The sequence below is a fragment of the Haliaeetus albicilla genome, chromosome 4, assembly GCF_947461875.1.
Source record: "Haliaeetus albicilla chromosome 4, bHalAlb1.1, whole genome shotgun sequence".
NCBI classification, from domain to species: domain Eukaryota; kingdom Metazoa; phylum Chordata; class Aves; order Accipitriformes; family Accipitridae; genus Haliaeetus; species Haliaeetus albicilla.
The window spans coordinates 9,902,403-9,925,106 of NC_091486.1; the positions used below are offsets into that span (position 1 = coordinate 9,902,403).

Genomic DNA, 22,704 nt, shown 5'->3' on the forward strand with positions numbered 1-22,704 from the left:
CTTCTTAAACAAGCAGTGATCTGGACAATGACATTTATGTAGAGCTGTCTATGAAGTAAAGATCTGATATAAAATTCGTACTGTCAACTTTTTTCTCCAGAAATGCGTGCTTCTTTAGATAAACCTGTTTTTCATGTGTGTTTATTTAGGTTCTGAGGGTGATCTTTCATCTTTCATTTGTTCATTTTGAGATGAGTCCAGAAGCAAATCATGCATGTGCATACTCCTGAACTTAGGAGATCATAAATAAAAGTCTGATCCAGACATGACTTTCCCATTCATCTTTATCTGTTGTCAAGAACATGAAAGACCAATTTTTATCAGCTTAGGGCAGTGAGAAAAAAAAATAAGAAGGAAATTTTAAGTAAGATCCTCCCCCAATATTTGAAGTTATTTCTTGCAAATATTTTTGTGATATATTTTATTCCTGTCTTAGGTAGGACACGATTAAAAGGTCAGATATTGAGCAATTAATGGAAGAGGGCTCCTCGAATTTTCCCCTTTTAAAGGCTGTTGTTTTACTTTGAGTCAGAGTTTTAGCTGGATAGATTAGAATTAGTTAACATAATAGCTAGGCTGTAGGTGATCCTGGCATACTACTCATCTATTACATATATCTGACTTTATTTTATATAGCTCCACAGATATGAAAGGCATTTTAAAGATATAAAAAGACAAGGTCTTTGCCTGAGATGATGTGCTTTGTAGTAAAACATGGCAAAATGAATTTGGTGACACTGTGCTATTGTGAATTATCCCACAGGAGTGAGTATTCATAGGAATACATAGTGTCCCACTTCTATCCAAGGTTTTGTCTAACTTATGTGGCAAAACGTAATAACCACCAGTCCCCATAAATAGAAGATGAGGAAGAATAGAAAGAGTGTATTCTATGTTGAGAATCTTGGGCATTGATGTTTGTTTAGTATTTGTCTGATAAACAGCCTCTTCACGTTTCATCCATGTTTAATTGCAGTCCTCTTAAGTACTTGCATTCAATTCATCAGACAGCTTACTACTTATTGGAAGTAGCGGAGTTATACCTGGAGTATCTGCATATCTTTTGTATTATTTGTCTTTGTATATGCATTATTATAGTTACATTATTGGCATATTTGTGATGGGAGGATGGGGCTGCTCTCTGCCAGGGCTTTACAATGATCACCTGCAGAACAGGGGGTGAATTGTCACAATCTTTTCCTTCAAAAAAATTTGGAACTAAAAAGGTAGGGAAACAGGGGTACTATTGGGATGCTTCCACTGTTTTTTAGAATCTAATATGAAAGCTATCATGTCACATACATGTCCATATGCATCCATTTACTTATTCTTCAGAAGGGTTTTTTTAATTTCTTCTAGAAAGTGCTTTCTTTCATCAGCTGAAGAGTTCATATACACAGATTCAGCCTTTTGTAACAGTTAAAAAGAATAGAACACCCTTCACTTTTCATAGGAAATGACATGAGACACAAGGTATTGCTGTTTTTCAAATAACTTACTGGGTCTCTCTGTTCCATTTATACTTACAGGATTGCTGTTCAATCTCAAGTTTTATAAGTAAACAAAATGAATAATTCTAATTTAGGTAGAAGATGGCTCTTTTTTCTCATTCAGAATTGCCAGAGTTGAAAAATCAGAATTCATGTTTTCAACTTATTTTTCAAAGACAGTATTGAAAAAGAACATTGTGCTTTGCTATTGTTCAGTAAAAATTGATTCTAGGGCATTTAGCTTTTCAAACAAAATTTTTACTGACAGAAAAAGTATTTATTTTCAATAATATTGACATTCTTATCAAGTATGAATACTCTTATTTCAGGAAGACTTAGGTAGGGTCCAGTTCAGTTACCAAGACCCAGCAGTTTAGAAACAGTCTTAACAAAACTGTGATTTTTCACGTGGTCGTATTCCTACATCCCATAATAATCTAGGAGGATTGGAATCCCTGTGGGCTAATGCTATATAAATAAGCAATATTACACTATTTAAGTCAGCAGCTCCCTTTAACAACTTATTTTATACAGCATAAGGTCTAGCTTCTGCTGTGAAACTGCCAACCCTATCACATCCTCCCCATTTCTCTTCTGTGCATTGATAATACGCAGAAATGTCCCAGAAATGTCCATTGTAAGTGAAGGGTTTGTCCATCACAGCCTATAGACAAAAAAACACTGTGTTTAGAAGGTGGGTTTTTTAAAATTCCACTTACTTCTTGCTACTATCTGTTTTGTGTACTAATGATGTTACCAGAAATAGCGTACAACTGAAAGTTAGTTTTACAATTATATTGTTATGTATTTTTTTGGAAGATGAGATCCTAGTGAAATTTTTATCAAATATCTGTGAGACTAAGTCTTCTTCAGCAATGCTGAATGGAAAAATAAGTTTGTTTGTGGTTTTTTTTGTTGGGTTGGTTTTTGGTTTTGTTTGTTTGTTTGTTTGTTTTTTAAATAAAAATACCCCAAGGACAGCCTGAATAAATAACAGGGCAAGGACTGTTAGGAGTCCTAATTGGAGACTGTATTAGTAGCTGTTAGAGTCTGGAAAAGCTGAACAGAGCTTTAATTTGGATTAAGATCTGCCAGAGTTCACCACACGCAATTAGAATCAACTGATACACCCTTATGTTTTTAAAAATTGCTTCTTCCATGCTCCCAAGAAATAATGATTCCCTTCCTTGCTACCAAAAGAATATGGACTAAAAGAATATTTTACACATCTCTCAGTTTTGACAGGTTTTACCCTGAGCATGAATCATTGTTAGTTCAACTGCTACACTTATTGATTTCTCAAATACAAGAGCTGGCTCACATCTTCAAATACAGTGAATAAATGACTTCTGAGGAGCAAAATCACTTCATGGATCTGACTGACCCATATGTTAAAACATTTTACTGAAAATGCCATGTATGTTTTTTATGATATAGGCATCAGCATGTTCCATAATGACTCATATCAGATCTAACTTAAAAGACACACTCTTTCTATATGTACTGAAAATAAACAAGATTGAATTACTTAAAGAATAGCCCTCTTAACAAATGCCTACAGTCAGTTCATGTGTTCAATACACTTAGAAAATCAGTTTTAAACAATGGGGGTTTTTTGCTTTTGTTTCATTTTTCATAATAGCCTCTATCTGAAATTCAATAATAATGTATCTTACTGAGAAATGTGATATGCATTATAGCTTTCTCATTAAACTTTTAAATAAGATACCATTAGTATTGATGAATGTAATCCCAAATGGTCACTTAATCTTAAAATAGTCATTGATCACGCATTCAGAATTTTAGTCTTGCAGCCAAACTAGTATATGTTGTTAGTGGTCATGAATTTTATACCAAAAGGAATTAACATCTTTCTCTGGCTGCAGTGTTATGAATTAGATTTACAAACTAGGGATTTACAAACTTAGTGAGTTTCTGTTTTTTTCTAAATGCAACAACATTTGATACAAAAAATCTTTTCAGATACATGTGATATCTGAAACAGAAAGCTTACGCACAGTCCAGAAGGCCAAAGTTTTCATCTTTTGAAATACTTTGTCTTTGATTGTTAAAAATCATGGTTAAAATAGAAATTAAGAGGCAGAGTTATTCCACAATATTGATTGATCTGCTAGCATGTGGTTGAAGTCACATTAATAGAAGAGGTACTAGGTTGTTTTTTAAATATCTTTAGGAAAGCTAAACCAAATCTCTGTAGAGGAGCCCTGCTGTTTTTCACATTTTAAATGTATATAAGGATGCATTTAAATATATGTATATATAAATATATGTATATATTTAAATAAATATGGATTGAAAAATTTATTTTAAAGTAACCTAGAATTTAAACAACAATATGGACAAAGTAGAAGCATATACAAAACAAAACAGTTAATACTTCTCTAGTTTCGTCAATGTTGCCATACATCTTTTGACTGAATTCTGTCAGTGACGCTATCTTGGAATCAAAACCCCCAAGCATTATATGCATATCCTATTTCATTTGTTAAATGCAATCAAGCTTAATTTAACTTTGCCCAGAGGGGCTGTACACTTTCAGGACCCGTCTGGACCAAGCCCTGTGCCACCTGGTCTGGATTCAGTGTTGGTCCTGCTTTGTGCGGGAAGTTGGACTAATGACCTCCTAAGATCCTTTCAACCTGGGTGAGTCTGTGAGTCAGTATTGTCATGTCAGCAGTATTCCCCCTTTAGATAAAGACTCCCAAGATTTAAAAAAAAAAAAAAATCTATTTTTTGGAACAGTTCCCAGGAAAGAAAACAAATGTCAAACGTCTACCTACATGTCCAGTTTCATAAAGTGCCAAATAGTACATAAATATTCCTTAAACCATTCTCAGTAGTTTTATTCGTCCTTTTCTTTTACGTTCACTTAGATTCTTAATCTCCAAAAGTTTCTATACCTTTGTGTATATGAGAAATCTCATCCTCTGCCTCTCCAGATACATGAACAGATATAATTCTCACTGCAGCAATCGGATTTGGGTGGAAGAAGTTCTGAAATGTTTGTGCTCTGCAAAACAAGGAAAATCAGATGAAGGAAAAACCTCAGCTCAGACTGAAGGTTCACAATTACTTCTTATTATGATTAAATAGTCAAACAGGCTGGCCAGATCGGGAAAGCAATTATTCTAAACTGTGAGAGGGAAAAAAAAGAAATCTGCTTTTTCAGTTATTCTGCATAATTCTGTCTCTATCAGCAGCGCACATTGAATAATAATTAAATTTTGCTTAAAATAGACAAGTTGGAAAAAATAATTAGTGACTTAAACCAAAAGAAAATGCACAGCAGCGGGTAAGGCTTGCAACTGCCTTTTAATTCCAAATTGCAAGTTCCTGGTCAGAAGAATCTAATGCACAAACTAAAAGTGTAACTATAACATTCTTAAGCAATACATGTTTTTTGACTTGAAGGAGAGACTTTCTGTATTGTGCATTCACTCAAATTGCTGGGGAGGTGGCTTTTTTTGATTGCTTGTTTTCATAACGAAAAATAAACCAAGTAGTTTGAAATCTTAAAATCCTGGCACCTTTTTGGAAGAAATCAGTCACTCCAAAGACAAGTTCAAGTGTCAGTACCTGTGGTAAAGACAACCTGTAGCAATGGCAAATGGCCTGGAACATGAGCAAACATGTTTAAAAGCTGTCCCATGGAGAATATTTGCTCTTCCCAAATGCCTATACAAAAATGATCTTGAAGCTGGAGGGTGTTGTGTGCCACAGGAGCTCCAAAGCTGCTTGTCACATTTCAGAGAACCAGTGTAAACGCATCAGAATTTAATTTTCTTCCACAATCTTTCACTGTGCAGGCCATATCACTAACTTTAAGTAGCAACCTTTATTTAGCAGGCACCGAAACTTCTTACCACTTCTGAACTTGGTGAAAATGCCATTAAAGTCAGTGGAACTTTTTCCATTGACTTTAAAATGGACTTTTGGATCAGCTCTTGTCTACCTATCACACAAACATAATAAAGTCATCTCCGTAATGTGACATCATGAGCCAGGTGGACAATGAATAAGGCACAGTGCGCCGCTAGGATTTTCAGCAGGATCTTGTAGAGGATAGATTTATCAATGTTTTCAGAGGCTCATTGTGCCCTAAGTCAGCCTTTACGTCTGTAGGTTGTTTGCACCTTTTTGAACATTAGTCATCTTGCTTCCCGTGGTGTTCCCTCTCCTTGGGGACAGCCATGACAGAGACTTTTGACAGCTCCTTATCATCATTGTTATTTTCTGTAGTATTTTGGGTGCAAGTCACTTGGTCCTGATGCAACGTCAGCTTGTAGTGGTTCTAATTGCTGTCTTCAGTGTGATTATCTTAAAGATATTTTAAGACTACATTTTCCTCCAGTGGAAGGCTTCCTGAATGTGACTGTCAGCTGCTTCTTGTAGATGTTGAGACAAGAATTGATTCAAGTTCTTGTCACGGTCAACTTCATCTGTCCATGGTTTCTTTTAAGACCCTTCCTCCATTGTACTGACATGTATATGAACATACTGTGTTTAACGTGTTTAAGACTAAGAGGCTGCATAGGGGAGTGAGAGCAAGTTTATTCTTCTGCTTCTCCTTCTCCCTTATGGGGAGTTGGGATTGGATTGGTACCACTCCTACTCACATCAGCTGTTCTCTCTTTGGGATTTTGATCAAGGAGTAATTAGAAGATGAACAGGGCCTTTGCATCCCTCCCTGGTCTTCACCAGCCATGCTGGCCAGATTCGCAGAGTACAGCAAATAAGTTACCGATCCTCTGTGCTAAGTGCATCTGAATCTCGGTGTTTCCTGTGATAATTCCTTGTCTCTGTACTGTCCCCTGAGGATGGCTGTGTCTGTGATCTAACAAAATCTGCTCAATGGCTTGAACTCCCATTCAAGTTCTGATGGAGGATTTATGACTTTATATAGTTTATTCCTGCAAAAATTCACCTTTTTCTAAACTTAGCTTGGAGGAGGGTTAGTAGGAAGAGGCTATACCTATTATTAGATCAGCTGAGAAAAGATTCTTGTTTTCATGCTGTATCATTTAGTAACATAAGTTGCTATACAAGTTGATTGTTTATTTGTTTATACATTTAGATAATTTGCAGCTGCAATGGACCTACTAGCTCTAGTCCTTACTGATACCATGTAGTACTCATGTGTTCTAAAGATGCATCTGGCTTTCTCAGTTTCCTTTAAAACTTTGATTTTCAGTCCTCAGTAAGATACAGAAGATCAAGCTGGCAGAAGTAACTTTGTGTCTCTCTTTAGCACATGATGCTAGTGCTACTTTATTCTTTGTCTCAGGTGTCTTCTTGAGTCAGCAACACTAACAGTAATGAAAGTTTTGGTACAGAGGTGTAATGAAGATCTTAAAGGACATGGTGTTAAATGTGCTTTTTAGCTCAGGGCAGATCATTGGTACTAATGTAACCTTTTTTTGGAGGCTTCTTTCAGATAGCGGATTGAGTAAATAGTTTAATTTGCTGTATAGGCCTTTACACTTTGTTGCGAGGTTTATATTTGTCATGTAATGATGTCTGTGAATGTTGGTCAAAGCTGAAGAGTCTCTTCTCAAAAAATGTGCTATCTGAACCTGGCATTGTACCAGGAAGTCTCGGGTTACCATAGTGGTTGAAGAACTTACTTGAAATAGTATAAATATACTGTAGTTAGACTTAAATTAGCAAACTGAAGTGCTACTTATCATTTTAGTAGGGAGTATATGGCTATTTCATTGTTAATTTTTCTGTAACCTGATCTCATATCTTTGAAGTTCTCTAACATTCGTACAAAAGTCTTATTTAACTTAAATCACCTCAAAAATAAGACTGATCTTTCTTTTTATCATGTGCCTCAGTCTCAACCCACGTGTGATCCCATAGTGCTGTGCTTGAGGTTCTGGAGTCTCAATGACGTGAAAAAAAGGTGTTACTCTGATCATAGAAATACTCTGCATGGTAGCTTTCATTCAGAGATCCCCAAGTGACGTGAAAGCATTCATGAGTCATAACTCTCAAGAGTCCTACAAAGGTGGTTTTAAATTTGAATATATTATATATTTATATACCTATTTTTTTAATATTTTAAATGATACAGGAAAGTTGTTCTCTACTAGCAATATAACCATATTTTATTAAAAAATTTTGAATATTAAAAAAAGCTCAGTTGGATGCTTTCATGAAAAACTTCTGAGCTATTTCATCATGTATTGTTAGGCCTAATTATTCAGTTCGTTAAAAGATTAGGAGCATTTGGAGTGGACAGTTGGTAAGACTTCAACATAGGAAGCTTAAAAACAATTAAGCTAATATATATACACATAAAATAAAAATACAGCAATTCAGTTCAAAGTCTGGTTTGCAACACCTTGAGACACTTAAAAACCAGTCCTCCCCAAAAGGGCAGACTGTCAAATTGAGAAAGGAAACTTCTATATTAATAGTACTTCTCATCAGCAGAATTTCACTGTGACTCTCAGCTGTGGTATTCATTACAGCAGCCATCTGCTTTGGCAGTGCCATAATTTCTTTTTTCAGTATCTCAGATGAAATTAAAATCATCATACAGTGAACACTGCTAGGAAACTAAAAAATCTGAATATAAGCTTGGTATTAAAGTTATTGTAGATCATTGCAATTTATGTTCTATTTGTATAGTATTCTGAAAATAGAACAACAACATTAACGGTTTTGAATATTCAGGGAAAGGCTGTCTATTTCGGTGTTTTTGCTTTTATTAGTGTTCCAGTAATTTTTTGCAACCTTACAGTGAAATAGGATTGCAGAAATTATTGTAAATGTGACAAGCAAATGAATGGGGAGAAACACAGAATCAGCCAGGGTCACAGTGAGGAACAGATTGCTCTTCTCTCCCACTCTCTTCCCTATTACCGATATCCAATCTTACGTCATTCTTAACTCTTTTTTTTTACTACATAGCTTAATAGTCTTAAGCTTCCAGGTATTTGCATTTATCCTAGTAATTTGTTGTTATGCTCTCCCAGGGAGCATTCCCAAATGCTTGCTGTGTTTTCTGTGTATGCTTCCATAATCAGAACTGTTTAATACCAAGCCTCCTTCTTTTTTTCCTTTTCTACTTCTCTGGCTTTTCTCTTCTTGCCTCTCTTTCCTCTAGCTTGTTTAGTGTTGATGAGACTTTAACTTTTTGTTTCTTAATCCCATTCCTTCCCAGATACAATTATGCACTCTCTTACTCCCTTCATTTTCCTTTTGTTTCTGTCTTTCCCTAAGAGAGAAAGTTCCCTTTTCAAATATATTTCTTGATCTCAGAAAATCCTCACTTAATCCATATTCTGTCTACTGTATTATTTTACCTCTTCTCACAATTAGTAATATCTACTTTCCTTATTACTTGTCTTATATTTGATACTTTTATAGATAAATCAGTCATAACGATCTTAGGAAATGTGAGGTAAGTATGTTCCAGCAAAAAATGGGAATTCAGAGCACACAGTCTCTCTGCAGTTTCTTATGATTTGGCTACACTGTGAGACTGGAGCATGCTTAGGAAGTGATTAAATGTAAGAGAATACCTGATTCCAGAACTACTTCGCTCATTTTGCTGGTTGTGTCTTAGGCTCAGAGGTGTTACATGACTGAGACTGGATCTGTCTTCTGATGAAGTGAGCAGATGGTCTTGTTCGTGCCAAGTGCAGCTAGATGGCCTGAACTAGAAGGGTTGCCCAGTTCATTCAAATTCCTGTACAGTGCTTACCATTGTAATGGTTTATCAAAAAAGTCTGAGACTACAAAAAGTTCCCATGTATAGAAATAAGTTGAAATAACATGCAGAGCAAAAAATGAATACAGTAGATGATAAATGCTGGCACCTAAATTTGATCCTCATTTCTACTTTTTTATATCTGATAAAGTACTCCAAATGGATAATTATTACCAATAGTGGCTAGCATATCTATCAATCAATACATTTACCTATCTTAAATAATGGAAATGAAAGTAAATTCATGAGCTATATCTCTTTCAGAAATGTTTGAGACTTTTTTTTTTCCTTTTTAACCTTGAGATGATATGTATGGTAGTATATTAAATTAGCATAAAATGTTATGATCATTGAGAGTGATATATGGTCATGTGTTCTCTTACAATGCATCAAGAATAACGAGTGGTAATTGGTTCAGGACATTGATTAAAGAGCTATTGAGTAAATTGGAGATGTAGTTTACTACACAAATGGCATATCAAGTTTCATCTCTGTTGTACTTGCTACTTTATTACTCTAAACTGAAAATATTTCATGAAAGTATGGCTGGACATACAGATAACACTTTATATAGTTATTCAGTCAAACTGTGGAAAAAATCCTTTGTTCAGAGGGATTGTTTAAAAGGATTATTCTAACGTCTCCAAAAGAATTGTCTATGGATGATTTTAGTGAAACTAGATCTTTAGCTGTCATGTCTTTAATTGTGGAGGGTCGTGGAGAGCACATACTGGTCACAGAAAGCCTTAATTAACAGAATTCATTAAGCTTATCTATTTGGTGTTAAGACATTACCACCAAAATGAGGCTAAAATAAAGGAAAATTAGAAATGTCACACTAATCCTTTGTAATTTTTAAATTAGTTTGGAAATAAGGACGTTGTTAGCTGACAAAAATATATGGAACACACTGTACATGAATAGACTCTCAGAAATTTGTGTTTCTGACATGTTTCTCATTTACACAGTCTTTTTTTTTTTTCCTGTGTTATCCCAACAAGGTATAAATTCCAATATGCCAAAGGAAAAACATAATTCACCGAGAAACTTCTATTTTGGAAGTGTCCTCACATGTTAGAAAATGATATCCTCAACTTAATAATTTAAATTTTTGGAATAAAATGCTTTGCCAGCTAGCTTTCTGCATACATAAGAACAACACAGTTGTCTTGAATAACATTTCCTTTGCATTGTTTTTAAGCAGCATATTAAATGACAACACTGTATTAGAGGGTGTTTGCTCTAAAAACTATCATGGAAAAAGGAGAAATCATTCTTTATCCATACTTACTAGCAAATTACATGAACGTATCTTAAGGAAGGTGGAAAAAGATGGATTACCCTAAACTCTTTGCACACGTCTGCACTAAATCGATACGGCACGGGGATCTGCAAGTCAGTTGATGTGACCTTGCGCAGCAGGGTGCAGAAGTAGTAGTCAAGATCCTGAAAGAAAGGGATAGTCGTGTCAATGTGTCTTTCTCCTGACAGTCTGCATTGGATATTTTACACTTTTCATGACTTCTTTAAAATTTTCTGAGCAATTTTGCTCACCTTTGCTCAAGACGTGTAAAGGAAGACCCTGAAAAGATCCAGGGAGATTGATATGCTATCTCGTAAGAAGAGCTAAAAATGCTTGATTTGTTTTATAAAAGGATGGGGTAAGAAAAGTGCTTTATATGCTAAAGGACAGTGCTGCCATGAGAACAAATAAATGAATGTAAACTACAGAGTAGAAGAATAAGTAAAAAGTGTTAACCTCCAGAGCAGCGGGGTCTTGGGCCCATCTTCCAATAGTAGAGCGGAGGCAACAACCTACTCAGTTTCTGGGGGAAGTTTGTTTGATCAGTCTGTGCATGAGATTCTGGGAGAGTGTTGTGTATGATAGCCATGGGATACATTTGATAGAGGAGAAGTCTTTTAAAATTTTCTTACTCAGTAGTTATGGTGCAGTTTACAAGCAGTGGTTCCAGTGATAAAATCAAAAAAACCCCAAACAACTTTGTAGAATTTTTAAAAATTGGAGAAGCTGATCATTAAATACTTTCAGAACCAAAGTGAACATAATTCAAAGAAAAAAAAACATAATGGAAGTAGAAAAATTCTATACTATGAAGTAGGTGGACTGGGTGATATGTGAGAAGATTTCCATGTCTAATTGCACTTGATCCCTTTGATCTTCAAACTGTGATGTATTTCTCCCTGATGATTTCCTGCTTTCAACTGACTTGCATTAATTTATTTCCAGTCCTACACAAAACACTCTTGCCCACCTCTGCACCGTTCATCTATATTCTATTACCTTTCCTTTTTCCTTTTTTTTTTCCTTTTTTTTTTCCTTAAAATATTTACTGTAAAAGATTTATCACCCAGAACCATTCACCATCAAAGTGAGTTAACACAGAAATGTTTGTGAGCAAACTTTTCTGATAGTGGAATAAATTTTCTGGAGCTCTCTGGTGTAGTGAATTCCTGCCCTATCCCACTGTTATTACTGACATAGAGGATAACCTCTCACTTCCAGGGAATTGCAGACAAAAAAAATTCTCCAGTTCTTTTCAACTTGACTGTGTTAGTCAAGACAGTTAGTCTCTTAAATGAGACAAAAATAACAAATAGTACTATGAAGTCTGTACTAAGGATTTTTTTCCTCCATCTCAGGTTTTGGCAGTGGATGAAGTAGACTATGTAAGAGTGAGTTGAATCCTGTCAAGAGATTCAAAATACACGAAGATACCTAAGCAGGTTAAGTTTGAAATCAAAGCTGACTCGGTAACAAACTTTAGCGTAGACAGTGAAATGCCATATCTGTAAGAAGACACTGAAAACTGCTACTTAGATCTTATCTTGGATAAGAAGAGACATTCATCTACAGATAGGAGTAGACTTAGGAGGAGTCTCCTCTCATTCTAAATATTTAATGACTTGTAAAGATTGCATTTGCTATAGTGTCTTCCAATCATGAATGTCAAAGCATTTTAAGAATATACAGAAGTGTATATATGTCATGGTTTTGGTGTACTGTTTTTGTTCTCTGAGAACTATTTCTCTGATATCCTACTTTCTCATGCTAGTTTGTACCCAGTTGCTGCTTTGGCACAAAGTGAGAAAAATCAGTTGCTGGGAAAGGGTAGTTGTGAGTGCAGCGTAGTGCATGTCATGGTCCTTACATTTAGTGTGGATGTGACCAATGAAAACTTACTTGACAAGCAGTGAATGTTGTTATGACCCCTTTGCATCACTACTAGGTTTTAGCTCTCTTTGGTCAAGTTAAGGGTGACCTGTAAAATTTCTGCTTCTCTAGCAGCTACCGCTATTCTGTTGAGGCGTGTGATTAGCTGTGCTTCTGCAACATGGGCCGCGACTTCTTGTGCAAAGGCGTGCTGGGCAGAGACCCTTGACTAAGCACTGGAAGCAGTAGGGAGGTTCAGTGTCATGGCCAAACTATTTCACGGTATGAAGAGGCAGGGACTGACCGCTTGGGTCAGTGTGCATCTTGCACAGGTGGGCTGTCTTGAAGGCTGTCTCCACAAGGGCTGCACTGCATTGTGCTCCTGCCTGATTCCCTGCTCCTCTCTCATACGTTATTAGGTATTATTGCAGGCTCCATTAAGCGTTATTGCAAAGTACTGTAGGTCTTTGGATTGATCAGGGTATTTTTTAATCCCCCCCCCCCCCTTTTCAATTCCTGCTTATTGCTTAAATATGGTATCTCTAGTTCCATATATGGCAACTAAAACTTGTAGTGGCACAGTAATTTTAACAATATAAGAGCTTCTTAATGCGCTGCTGCACAGTATCTGGTTTGCCTTTTGTTCACTTGCTTTGGAGCAGCAAATATAATATTCTAGAGGACAATATTTTGTATTGATTTTACTTACAAAATCAATAAATAAAAATAACTTGGCACAAGAGGGAATTCTATTATTCTTCATGGAAATTGTTGGAAGACATAATAAAACCTTAAAATGAAGTAATATGTATAAGTAATCAAATGGTGTTTACTACCTCTTTATGAATGACAAGCTTGTGATATAAAGTACTTTCTCAGTACCAAAGGTCTATTTTTATTTGTGACTCTCTTCCTATTCTCATGGGTATAGCACATAAAAATGATCTATATTGTTTAGAGAAGTGTCAGAAAGGCAGAATCTTTCAGGGAAGTCCTAAAATATGCTCTTCATTTCTCTTCTGCTTAGTCTTCTACTCATTGTACTTCCCAGCTCTTACTGATTCAGCGGATGCAGTGAAAACTATTGTACTGAGCTAAGTGACAGCGGATTTTTGCCAGAGCTGTTCTGTGGTATTTGGTTTGAGTGAAGCCACTATTAAATAAGTTGAAACAGCTACTGTGCATAGTACTCTGGCAAAAATTAAGATCTAGAGATCTAGACTAGCATAAGTGAAGGCAGGATTAGGTAAAGAAGACTACAGCTGCAACAGCTGACTCACTGTGAAGCCATTGTGGGGCCCTTTTGGCCAATCTGGTAGACTAGAAATCAGGAAATCACCTGCAGAATTTTTGTCCATTTTTACCCTTTTTTTTTTTACCTCACCCCTTAATTATTACTCATTACATGTTTATTATAGCTGCTTACATAAAGAGGAAAACACATTTCTCAGTTCCATATTACAGATGAAGCAAAAAGATCATGTTACTTTTGAATGTTCTCCTGTCTCTAAAAGTGTGGAGGATCAATAAACATGTGTAAAGGTTGGAAGAATTGAAGAACAGAATATAAAGAGTTAGGCTCTCCGTTGTGTATCTGTGGAACATGCTCCCTAAATTTTTTCTATGAGACTCAAATTGCCTGTCTCTTAGTTAACTATTTTAAAGGACAAGTCAGTTAATACATTACATAAATCAGGAATTTACATTTGATTGAAGATTATATGATATACTGAAGTTTGCAGCTTAAGATCTGTATGATTTTGCAATCAGGCTTCCCAAGAACTTTATACTGAAAGAGAAATATTATTATGTAATGACAGCCAAAGAAGTTCATGTAGGTAGCACCAGTTTATTGTTGACCTGATTTATTTCTGGTTTTCCTGAAGGTCAACATCACTCATGATGCACAGAGCTAAAATAAAACCCTTTCAAAACTGGGTTTTGAATAAGGTTTGAGGGTGGAAGGCTTTACCTGCTTTTGAACAGCTCTCCCTGCTACTCCAAAGGATCAGATCAGAGTGAATCATGGAGTGAATAAATGAGAAACCTATAAGCATATTTTTGGGGCTTGTTGTTGTTTTACTACAAAGCAGGAGAAGCTACCAAGACCCTTCCTGTAGTTGACAACTTGATTTATCTTTCTTTTATCTCTAACAAGCTTATATGGTCCCTGATATTTGAAATGTGCTTATTGGTTACATCAGGAGTGCATTTTTTCCCTTCCCTTCCTTATGTAAGTTATTAGATTGATGCATACTTAAAGAAAATGTTTTATGTAGGCTCTTATTTTATTCCTGACTGAGGAATAATTTATTGTGTCCTTGCACATAATAATCTCCCCTTTGGGAATCCAGCCATTTTGACAGGAATGAAGAAAGGGGGAAAAGATATCTGAAGAGTGGACATATTGCAGCTTCTATCACTGGATCCAGACATCCAGTTTTACAGTGGTTTACTATCTGGATTAAAAGAGCAGGGACAGGGGTGTGGAAACAGGCAAATAAGGGATGAAAACATAAACAATTAAATGATTCAGCATTATACTTTTTGCAATATTAAGCACTGTGTTGCATATTCTACATAGCAAACACAGTAATTAGATTCACAGAGATCTTAACCACAACTATACTGAACGTATAAAGCTGTCAGAGAGCATAGTCATTCAAGCACACACTGCTAATGCTTACTCAGTCAGAAAATAATGCAAAACATAAGAAGAAATACCAAGAGTCGCGAATGAAAAACAAGACAAGAGAGTATGAAGTTCTCTTATGTTACAATCTTTCACTTAAAGTCTTGTCCTAACGGTTTAAATGTACATTTAATGAGAACAAGAGCATTTTTTAAATGAACCTGTTAATAAAATGTAAGTTGGACTTAATATAATGAGTTTTATTTTTCCTTTTCTCTAAATAAAAAAGCAAACCACCTAAAAGGTTAAATCTGTGTCTGATCTGGCATATCAACCGATGACGTTATCCTCTGAAATTTGATTTGTGATTTGCAGATTGAGGTAGTCAAGCTGAGTGTGTGGATTGAAAACATCTTCCTCTTTATGTGGAAATTGTAACATACTAGTCCTTAAATTAATTGTTGGTTGAAGATTGTGGTTATGAAAGAAAGCATAGGATTCCCAAAATGTACATGAAAGTTAAAGCTTCTAATTATTCCTGAATAGGAATAGATGGAAGCATTTGTAATAAACCCATGTTTGCAGAGTTTTTCTCACTTCTTACAGAGCCTCCCCCATATGACGTTACCCTTGCATCCTATTACAGTTGTCCTCTTTCAGTTTTGACTTAAATAATGTATTTGTTAGGTTCTTAATATCTTAACTTTTAGTTAAGAAAAAGTTTTTTTGAGAATTGTACTAATTTCTTATCAACCCCTTCAAGAGTGAAATTCACATAAAAATGAGTCTTTAAAAACTCTTCTCAGTTGTACTGCATAAACCAAATGGGTCTGACTGAACAACTGAAATCAGCTAACCATGCGTACATAACCAAAGTCAGGTAATTGAAGTGAAGCACCAACTTTTTTTTTATTTTATTGTTCTTTAACTTAGAAATAGATGGGTAAAAACTACCTCTAGTGGATTGATATAAATTACCATCATAGTGACATTTGAAAAAAATTGTGTTGCTAGTTCAAACAGAAAGCAGTTATGAGGACAGATAAACATTTCAGTAAACTGTTAATTGTTTGGGTTAATTGTATGCCTGTAAGGAAATTAGAGAATCTTTAGAAACATCCAAATTCTGGACAGTAGATATGGTAAAGTTACATATTTTTGTATGCATTTACATAAAATTTTAATAAAGTGAAACCATGCAAATGTGTGTATAACTTGTATTCAAAAATCTGGATAGCCTTTTGAGGAAAAAAGTGCTGAAATTCTCAAGTTCTTAAGCAGTCAGGAAACTCTATTTCTAATCTACTGCTTTTTTTTAGGTTATCTACCATGCCAGAAAGACTTTTGTTTGCTTTAATTACAACTGAAATCACGCTATCTCTGCTGGCTGCAGAGCTTTCAGGAACTGTCACTCTCATTTTCCAATTTCTAGATGTGCCAAGAAAGTATCTCCATTTCCCTCCTCTCTCTAAATTCAGAGCATTATCAGACTTTCATGCAGAGAGTACTTTGCTTTTGAACACGGCTGTTCTCCATGGTCGCATGTTCATCTTCAGAGTGCACTTCCACATAGCTCTGCAAGAAAATTATATTAATTAGAAGTAAATCTCAGGAAGATTCAGAGTTTAGTTCCAAGGTACATTTGAGTCTTCTTTTGTCTATGGAATAGGTAGGAGCTGTCAGATGACCAAGGTTTATTTGGTTGTTTTTTAAATATTTTTCACCTTCTTTCCCATTTTACCACTGCTTGCAAAGTCATAAGAATTTTCAAGCATCACAAAATGCTTTTCTGTTTTCAAGAGTGAGGAGGTGGTGCTTTTATTCTATGTCTTTTTTATTAATCCAAATCATATATTTAGAAATACACCTGTAGTCCTCACGTGCTTGTCACAAAATGAGCTGCGATGCTGACAAGCAGAGGAGAATTAGTAGTGGTGAAAATTGGAAGAATTAAGCTGCACAAAAGTGGAAAGAGGGGCCATTAGAGCTGTGACAGTTTTGCAGTTTTGAGACCTGCAGTTGTCAGATTTCTTTTTCCTTGATTGAAAATTAAAAAAAAAAAACAAACCAAAAAAACCCCCATTGATTTCTGGCTAACACATTCAAACTCCAAAGCATTCCAGTTTCAAGGTAGCTCCAGCCACGTAATACATCTGTAAAGGCACGCAGTTGAGCTTTTTTGGTTTTGTTGTTCTGGTAATAGACATGAGTACATATTTAAGGGTGGAGAGGCTTTATCGAGGGGGCTAATGCGGGAAGCTGGGAGCCCTGAGCCCAGTCAGCTCTCAGAGTATGAGACTGAAATGAAAATCTGTTGCAGCTCTCCAGCTTTGTTGTGTTTTACTGCTAGACACTGAATGAAAATGTGGGTTGAAGGAATATTCAAAATGGGCTTTTGGTGGCTTTCATGTTTCCTTTGACTACTAAACCAAGACATGACTCCATCATGTGTGCGTACCACGTAAGGATGCTGTCAGTTCATGGGAGCACGGCGAACCGTTGTCTCAAGTCCTCTGCTTCTCTCCCCCCTGCCAACTCCAGAGAAACGTGTACTGCAGAGAAAGGAGTTAATAATAAAGAAGTAGTGCTAAAACGTGTTTGATAAACATCAGAACTAGAAAAAAAAGAGTACGCAATAAAATGTATTGATTTGTTTTTAAAGCAATGTAAACCAGCACAGGCTAATTACACCCTTATGTCTGTGGTACTTACACAGATATTTGTTCAACAGAATACATGTGTTGTTGCTATGGCAATCATTTTGTTTGTCAAATGTTAAGTAAACTTCAAAAAAAAAAAAAAGAGCCTTGAAATGTTTTTTTCTGTTGTGACTAGTATCTCCAACCCACACACAGCTGTTCTAAAATAGCTAATAGTCTCCTAGTATGCAGGATTCATATTCTGAAGTGGCAGTAGCATCACTGCTGTCAGAGGTGATCTCTGCATTGCTAGGTATCTGTACGCTTGTCTACAAGCATGAAGCAGACAGAACACCTTCGTCCGCCCACGCTGTTTTGCCGCGTACCAGGCACTGCTCGCTCGCGCTGCGTGGTACCTGCCCGCCTGGTTTCCGAGGGCAGAGCCCGTCTTCCCCGCGTGCCTAAGATCCCTTTAAGAGCCCTGTGGGATAATTCACTTTTCCTTATGGCCCCAATGAAAAGAATGTTCTAGCCTGTCATCATACACAGCTACAGAAAAAGCACAGTTTTGTGAATTTATGGTTCAGGGATGAAAGTGTAGTTTCTTTGGAGAAGCTCCTATTGTCTGGCTCTGCTGTTTACATGGTAGGGAGGGTGTTCAGGTTGATGTATTGCCTACATTCCCCTCCAGGAGTAGAGAAACCCTGAAAAGATCCAGAAGTGCTGTTCACCCATAGCCATTACTGACATCATCTCTCCTCAGAGAGCTACTGCAGTGGGAAAGGATGAAAACTAATGCTTTGCTCTTTGCCTGATATTTTCTCAGAATTTGTGAATACTAGTGGTATGGATTTTTCTTCCGCTGCTGTCCAGGGCAATGGTTTGCAAGGACATACCTGACAAATGCTGTCCACAGAAAGGACCTTCGTTTTCAAAGAAAATGTTACAACTCCATTTTTATGAGTGCTCTCTTAAATTTTCATCTGTGAACAACACGCTTTTATAAGCTTTGACAACACATTGAGAGAAAGCCACACTTTGACTATTTATAAGAACTTCTGGTGGATGTATAATGACAGCACAGTTAACTATTTTCCTTTTTCAAATTCATGCATTTGCATACAATTCTTTTTTTCTTCTGCATCACAGCCATTTTGAGATGTGTGAGTGTGATGGTATTTTAAGAAGGAAGAAGTAGGAAGCTGCAGCATAAATCCCTTAAAGGGATTCTGCCCTTAATGGATCATATCCAGAATCCTCCTTAATTTGATGACTACCCAGAAAACACTTCAGTACTTTTGCTCCCTTTAAAATAATAGCAACTATGTCAGCACTTATTCAGTTGCAGCATAATTTTTGACACTTTTATCTCAATGGCTGTCCCCATAATTTCACAACTTGGTTCTGAATTCTTTGGGAGGTGAAAGCTTTGTCTCGCATGGAGGAAAGATCCTGCCAAGAAGTGGCTCAACTGCAAAGAGAGGAGTTCATGTGTCTTACTTGGGCATAACTTGGACACCTGCCCCTCTCTGCTCCTGAAGATTGCAGTCCTTGCTCCAGACTGCCAGAACTGTGCAGAGAGCAGCTATTGCCTGAATCTTGCATCTCTCAGAAATACCATCTTTGTCGGGGTTCCTGCAAGCCCTGGGAGCGCAGCCTGAAGCAAAAAGGGACGATGCTCATAGCCGGGAGTAGCTGCTGAGGAAAATGAGGGTTAAGTGCAAAGACAGACACTGTTCTTGAACTGGAGAAAGACTAAAGAGGAGGTAGGTAGAAAGGCAGGGAGATGGAAAAAAAGAAGTAGAAAATGGTCTGTGTTTGACTTCTGCAACTCCCAATTTATGTTGTAACCTCACTGCATGGAGATGAATAGTGATTGAGGTGGGCACAAACCCAGAACAGGAACAGACCTGCCAGCTTTGACAAAAATGATGTATGTTTTGTATGTGGGTGATAAGGTTGTATGGGCAAGGATTCATATTAAGATATCTTGAAGTTTAGGCATATTATAAGGATTGCTTTAAGCTGTAATTTTAAGAGGAAGATATCTTGGGATAAGAAAGGTTGCTCTGAAAGGAGACTTAATTGATGCGTTGGTTAAAAAAAAAGTTAAACACATTTATATAGTGTACATGAGAAGCAAACAAAATTGTATTGCTCAAAAAAGAGATAAATGATCACTGTTTTCCTGCATCTTCCCTTAATTGAACTGCTCCAGAAGCTGAATTTAGAAAAGCACATTTTGCATTGTGCTCTAAAAAAGAAATGCACAGTTTAATTGGGGAAGGAAACCTTGTAAAATTTATATATGGTGAGAATTAGCAAACTCTCAGCCTTATAATCTCCATTAATGTCAGTATTGTCTGTAAAGTCAAAGAGAAAACAGAAGAGGCGAGAGCTTTGCTTTAGCTAGGCTTAGCTAGCCTTTGGCCTATGCCTACTGAAATCTTGATCCTACTCAAGCAAAATGCCATACAATTCAGCAAGGTGATCATTTCACTTTTAAAGCTTTGAATATGAAGGCAGGTCTAATGCGTGCCTAGAATTTGTGGAGGGAAAAAAAAACCAAACAAACCACAAACCACCCTGAGTATCAGGCCTTCTCTGATTCATTTTACCAAGGAGATCATGCTGAATGGAATTTCAGCAGAGATTGTTGCCTAGCTTTCATGGTCACACATGAGTACGGCCTATTTCTGTTGTCAGCCTTGACCTGACATGTTTACATTTGAGAGGGAAGCGGTTGTTGGCTGGTTGCTGCCCAGGGCAGTAGAAGAACCTTTATGGTGGCTGATTTTTAAGGGTTCTGATTCAGGCTTCAATAAGATTAACAGAAAAATTCCTTCAGCACCAAAGCAGGTGCGATTCAAGGATTTGATGGTGTTAGGCAGGGCATTGAAGAGACCTTCGTGTTTTTACCAGAATGGAATTTTTAAATGTATATGCTAATAATAGTAGTTTTCTCTATAGTGTTTTTCATTTTCAGACATTTCAGATGTTTGGGCTTTTTTCCTCCTAACTGCTGTGATTTTGTTGCTGGGCAGATAGTTGCGGTTCTGAGACGCTCTAGGTAGTCGTATCACACTTGCAAATCCAATGAGAAGCAAGAATAGTCAGCAGCAGATTACCCGCAGCTTCTGGGCTTTGCAGAGATTAAATTAGTACGGAGGAACTTTCCTATTCCTCATATCAGCTGAGTTGCGCAGGGGAACTGCAGACATCCCCAGCTTACAGGTCAAATCTCTGTGTCTGCTGCAGTTTAAAGGCTGTTGCCCTTCATCTTCCTTTCTCTTGTCTCCCCCTTCATTCCAAGAAATTCTGCTAGGAAGACTATACAATATGTTGGCGGTAAAGATTTGAATTAAATGTGCTGTTTCTCTGATCCATTAGTCGTTCAGTCTACTTTATAAGTATCATTTTAATTTGGGAGCCTGAAGATTTTGTAAACAACACCTGAAATCCTTTTTTACAGGACAGGGAATAAGAACAACAACAAAAAAGTTTTCATAGGTTTAGTGTTGCTTAATGTTAGTTTGATAGTATGTGTTTTTCTTTTATTGAATTTTACATTTTTTAATTGGTAGCTCTGGTTTTGGTGCATGTTTAGTGAAACGCATTGTTCCTAGGTTTTATTAAAAAATATATTAAAAAATCAGGAGCACACTGTAATTATAAGAACTGCCCCTTTCTCCCTTCAAAGCACTCCCCTCTGCCTCTAAACTCTGAGTGAACACGGCGGTTGAACTTCAAAGAGAAATACTGTGTCCCTCCATCCAGGCCAACTGCTGCCTTTAGCCACTCTAGAAAATATTGGAGTGACTTTCAATTTTCATTACTTAAAATGCTGAACTGGAATTGCTTCTGATTAATTTGCAATTTAAATATAACTTTTTTTTCTTTTTTTTTTTTTTCTTTTTTGAGCTAAGACTTCAGAATAATTTCTAAAGCACAGTTATATGCAAGCAAGGCAGACCTGTTGAGGAAAAAAAAGAGTCATTGGGAAATATGGCTTGACAGCGTACTTCTTGCTGAAACCTCAAATATTTATGATAAACATGTTTTCAGTACTAGTAAATAAATTTTACACTTTTTTTTTTTTTAGTGAATTTTTTCATCCAGCCCATTTATGTCTGTCTATGCCATGATATATGTAAGGGAAATGGACTGATGACACATGACCTGCATTTAATCTGAACGTGCAACAGCAATATGACTGTGACAGCATGTATTTACTTTGAATCATAGAGCAGACAGCAGATACAACAGAATGACAGAGACCGCATATGGGATTTTCTCTTCCCTGTTAAATTTAAACCAACAGCATTATTGCATTCACTTGGGGGGTTGTTATTCTCCGATCTCCTTGTTCTGTTTTTGTTTCGCAGTAACACTGCAGGTTTTTGGGGTACTTTACATAACTGGCAAAATTTCAAATGTCATACAGGAGGCTTTATCAGACAAGCTATTAGCTGTGATGTTGAAGACTTTGAATGCACTTATGTGCACAAATAAATGGAGACTAAAACAAGAAAGATGTCCATATAAAAAGATGGGTGCGGTGTGTTTCAGCCGTTTATGTGCGAATACAGCTTGCACTTGGTAAGGATTTCAAGTTGGCAAAGCTTTTATTTCTTTCACTACTATTTCCAATTACAATCAGCAGCCGCAATACAGCACTGCAGGAAAGCTTTTTACATTTATCTTCTAAACTAACTAACTCATGGACACTTACAGCCTGTTATATGTGGTATTCATTCTTAGGCATAATATCTGCAGGTGTGGTGGGTGCATTGTAACATGAAACACTATTCCATATTGCTCAACTCTTGCTTACAGAGTACTTTTGAAGAGGGTAGACTGGCCGTAGACCACAGGACTGGGTAAAGTTCATGCACAATATGTTACGTATTTTACCACATAATTAGCGTATTAATCTTTTAAAGCTTGTAACTTGTTTCAAAGCTCTCAGTTGGAGGAAACCAGTGTATACTGGGAAATGAGCTTGAAGTAACACAAAGAGAATCGCCTCT

The 22,704-nt window shown here is 36.5% G+C and overlaps 1 protein-coding gene and 1 long non-coding RNA gene across 3 annotated transcripts in view; one reads left to right on the plus strand and one right to left on the minus strand.

The window, feature by feature from the left end:
• Positions 1-22,704, plus strand: part of DPP10 (dipeptidyl peptidase like 10) — a 560,343-nt gene that overhangs the window by 422,858 nt on the left and 114,781 nt on the right. The gene's annotated exons all lie outside the window — the stretch shown is intronic.
• On the minus strand, positions 4,412-9,123 carry LOC138685042 (uncharacterized). Its single transcript, XR_011324282.1, has 2 exons — positions 9,044-9,123; positions 4,412-4,521 (listed from the first exon to the last, which is right to left on the minus strand). It is a non-coding gene; the product is annotated as an uncharacterized lncRNA (long non-coding RNA).